The 4508-nt window shown below is 49.0% G+C and overlaps 1 long non-coding RNA gene across 2 annotated transcripts in view; it reads right to left on the bottom strand.

Annotated features, from left to right (window-relative positions):
* Positions 1-702: 702 nt before the first annotated feature.
* LOC132231674 (uncharacterized) overlaps positions 703-4508 on the bottom strand; it is a 6153-nt gene continuing 2347 nt past the window's right edge. The window contains exon 3 of one of the 2 annotated variants that reach the window (XR_009452107.1): positions 703-2680. This is a non-coding gene — a long non-coding RNA (uncharacterized LOC132231674). The other variant, XR_009452106.1, reaches the window with a different exon arrangement.

Genomic DNA, 4508 nt, shown 5'->3' with positions numbered 1-4508 from the left:
CCGAGGGGAGCTGCCTGGGTGGGTGAGTGCTGGTGCCGGGGGAGTGTCTGCAGGGAGGGGTTGTAAGAGCCCATGATGGGCAAGAAAGATCGCTCAGGAGTCTCGGGGCCTGTGTTTCCCAAACAAGCACGTGACCGTGGTGTCACGTGTATATTCCGCAAACCCTTACGTGTGAGCCAGGCACCGGCTGCCTGGGGCAGGCTTCTTTGTCCGTCAAGACCTGCATCAGGTGTCACCTCCTCTCTGGAGCCTTCGCTGACTACCCTTCCTGCAAACATGAACATCAGAGAACTCCCAAACGCTGCCAGCCCCTGCCATGCCCTGGGCGACTCTTCTTGTGGCACTAACAGGACATTCATTAATAACAACAGCTAGCATCTATCCATCCCTTGCTGTGGGCTGGTATTGTGTCTGTCGGGCACTCGGCACACAGCCCTCTGGGGTGGAGCTATTATTTCCTTTTTATAGATGAGGAAATGTAGGCTCAGAGAGGCCAAGTAATTGGCCAAAGGTCACACAGGTAAGTGGTAGGGACAGGGATTTATTTTTTATTTTTTAAAATTTAAATTCTTTATTGTTGAAAGTCTCCTTTTCTCCCCATTGACCTCTCACCAGCCGCTCCCACCCCCCAGGGACAGGGATTTGAATATGATTTCAGCTGGAACCTGCGCCCCTATCTCCCCCCCTGCCCCACCACCATCCTGTAGTCAGCAGCCAGGGCAGAAAGAAACACATGCATTCACTGTGCACCAGTGTGATCAGTGCCACATGGCTGGCAGGCTGCCGTGGGGAAGGGAGGGACTGGTGGCTTGTGTTAACTCAGTGCTTCCCAACTAAGAGCGATTCTGCCCCCTAGGGAACATTGGACATTTGGCAATGTCGGAAGGCATTTTTGGTTATCACCACGGGGAAGGGGCAAGGAAAGCTACTGCGCTCGTGAGCAGAGGCCAGGGTTGCCTCTAAACATCCTACAATGCACAGGACCACTCCTCCCTCCAATTAAGAATTACCCAGGCCAGATCTGAGCAGAGCTGAGATGAGCCTGATAGCAGAGGATAGCTCAGCAGGCCTTGGGGGAGGGGGGCCGGGGAAGGGAGGTCTCTCTTAGGCAGAGAGACTCCATGTCAGGTGCTGGAGCTGGCCAGGCACAGACGGGTGGGGTCAGAGGACACAGGTTGGCTGGTGTGGGTGGGGTGGAAGGGATCAGGCAGTCAAAGCCCATTTCCCCAGGCTAAGGAGAGATGGACTTTATCTAGGAAGAGTTGGGCTTTACTATTTAATTGGAGGCATTTGGCCCAGGGTAAATTCAATCTTACTCTCTTTCTCATCTCTCACCCTTGACTGCCCAGTTCTCCCCAGAAGCAACCATGCCCAGTCTGTTTCCTGGGCGCCCTTTCTGAACTGCTCTCGCATATATAAGGCGCGTGCCTTAGGGGTATTTCTAACTGTTATCTTTTTTCTGATTGCAAATGTTAAGTCCAGTCCGCAGTGAAAAAGTCCATCAACATGGAAACAGAAAACGTAGAAGAGAAAGATCTGCAAACGCACACTCCCCCCGCCCTGCACTCCCCAATAACACTGTCAGCCAAACTGGAGTTTTGTCTGAGGGCCTCACGGCTTGATGCTGTTCCAGAGAGAGCACCCTGGTGCCGGTGGGGGCGGGGGGACAGACTAGAAGGCTGGGGACGGGTTCTGAGGCTCGGGCAGTCCAGGCAGGTGGCCTGGGCGGAGGCCAGAGCTCCCAGGAGGGGATGGACAGACTAATGTTGACGAAGGAGGACCTCCAGGCAAGATGCCAAGGAAGAGACAGGAAATGGGATTTGGTGAATTTCGTCCCTGTCTCCTTAGGGAGGCCAGGAGCCTGGAGGAGGAAGCGGTCAGCGGCACCACAAGGCAGTGCTGCCGGCCTGATGTGATGTGAATCACGTCCCGGAGGCCTGGCCACACCCGGAGGCAGTCTGGTTGCAGCTCCATAGTCCAGAGTCTGACTCACGGCCACTGGTTCACTAGGCAACAGGTCGGGACAGCTTCCTCTGACCAGCCTTCCGGGGAACTGGTAAGCTGGTGGGTCCAGCGGGTACCGGTTGCCTCCTGCGGCGTTTGTGGCGAGATTCTTCCGTGGTTTCCGACCAGCGATGTCCAGGAGAAATAGAAAACTCTATTGTTTTCCTTTGTGCTCCATACAATACTCCACGCCTGAAGCCTCTGCTCACCAAATGTGTGGGGTTTTCCCCACACCAAACAGTTCTCCAGCTCTCAGCAGACACCGAAAGGGTTGTCCTATGCGTTTAACTCAATTTGGACACTGTCTACCCGGAGATAGCAAGTTAAGGACTCCGTCCCACCAGGCTGCCCCTCCCCCACATTCAAACACGAATCACAAATCCAGGTAGTCACCCCGGCTGCTGGCCAGGAGAGGAAGCAGAGTTTGCCACCCAAAATACACCTTGTGGGATCCTGGTTATTTTAAGCTGGTTAAGAAACAAAAGATCAGAAAGAATCTTTGACTTTCCCCCTAGCCTCCTCACTAAAAGGACTTAGCCCTGGCCGGGTGGCTCAGTTAGCATTTCATCCTGAATCACCACGGTTGGCGGTTCCATCCCTGGCCAGGGCGCATAGGAGAATCAACCAATGAATGCATAAATGACTGGAACAATAATTGGTGCTCCTCCCTTCTTTTCTAAAAAAAATCAAAAGAATTTAGGTAGAAGACCTGCTCCAGGAAGGTAGTATTTTCACCTCTGACTATAGGTTAGTATGAAATAGATGTGATAGGGAGGAACCTAGCCAGTTAAGGGTCCTCTCAGTGTCCCATTGTTAAAGATGACCCAGCAAACATTTGCTTTTCTGTTTCCACAGGCATTGCCTTCCTACCCTTTGAAGTCCCAAATCACAGCCCCCACCCTTCTCCTTAGCTCAAGATGGCATATAAGATATAAGCCTTCACTGCCCCATCTGTCCTGGGGGTCTCATATTCTTAAGGAACCCATGTATGTACATAATTAACAAAGTTGGTCATTTTCTCCCGTAAATCCGTCTCATGTTAATTTGATTATTAGTCCAGCCAGAGGAACTTAAAAGAGTAGGAGGAAAAATTGTATTTGCCCACAATGACCAGTTATACCAAGTCAGAGATTTCCACTACCCCCTCCTTGGGTTAGATTAATTTTCTACAGTGGCTCATAGAACTCAGGACAACAGTTTGCTTAGTAGGTTGCCAGTTAATTATAAAAAGGATACAATCTGGGAATGGCCAAGTGGAAGAGATGCATAGGGCAAGGTATGTGGGAAGGGGTGAGGAGTTCCCATGCTCTCTCCGGGGTACCACCCTCCCACCACCTGGAAGTGTTACCCGGGAGCTTTCTGAACCACCTAATTCAAGGATTTGTATGGAGGCTTCATTACTGAGGCATGATTGGCTAAATTATTGGCCATTAGTGATCCAGCCAATGTGCAGCCCCTCTCCGCTCCCAGGGGGGTGAAGTGGTAGGGCTGAAAGTTCCAACCCTCTAATCACATCACTGGTTCCCCTGGCAACCAGCCCCGGTCCTTAGAGACTTTCCAAAAGTCATTCATTAACATCAGTTCAGATTTGGTTGAAAGGGGCTCTGACAAGTAACAAGACACACCACTTTCACCTTTATCTGAATAGCCCCGGAGCTACTCCAGGAACTAAGGACAAAAGTAAATATTACGACAAAAGATGCCCCTATGGTTCTTAAACAGAGAACTATAAGGATACAGGAGCTATGTGCCAGGAACAGTGGACAAAGACCAACTATATAGATTTCTTATTATAAACCACAGTATCACCGTGAGACACTTATGTAATTTTAGATTTTTTAGTAGCCATATTTTAAAGCTGTTTTTCTATTTATAATAAAGTTGGTTTTTTTAAAAAAATTTTTACTTATTTTTAAAATATATTTATTGATTTCAGAGAGAAAGGGAGAGGGAGAGAGAGATAGAAACATCAATGATGGAAGAGAATCATTAATTGGCTGCCTCTGCAAGCCCCCTTCTGGGGATTGAGCCCGCAACCTGGGCACGTGCCCTTGATTGGAATCGAACCTAGGACCCTTCAGTCCCCAGGCCAATGCTCTATCCACTGAGCCTAACCGGCTAGGGCAGTAGCCATATTTTAAACAGTAAAGAGAAACAGATGAACTTAATTGTGGTATATATTTCATTTAATTCCATTTATCCAAAATATTATCACTTTGTCTACACGAGAAATGTCCAAACCTGTAGAGAATTTTTTTAAAAAAAATCTTTGTTGTTGAAAGTATGACATTTTCCCCCCATTGACGCCCCTGTAGAGAGTTTTTATGAGTATTTGAGCCAAACTGATGACTTATGCCAGGGAGCAAGATCTCAAATGGTCCAGAGAGTAACAGTTTGGCAGCTTTTATGTGCTTGAAATTAAGGAGGGAATGCCAGGAAGGTTCCATGAAGGTGGGAGGAAGCCATTTGGGAATGGGATTACAGAATAGTTAAGATTATGTGCT

This window comes from Myotis daubentonii, chromosome 3 (genome assembly GCF_963259705.1).
Source record: "Myotis daubentonii chromosome 3, mMyoDau2.1, whole genome shotgun sequence".
NCBI classification, from domain to species: Eukaryota; Metazoa; Chordata; class Mammalia; order Chiroptera; family Vespertilionidae; genus Myotis; species Myotis daubentonii.
Note: the sequence above shows the minus strand (reverse complement) of the source record. Positions and strands in the feature narration are given on the sequence as shown.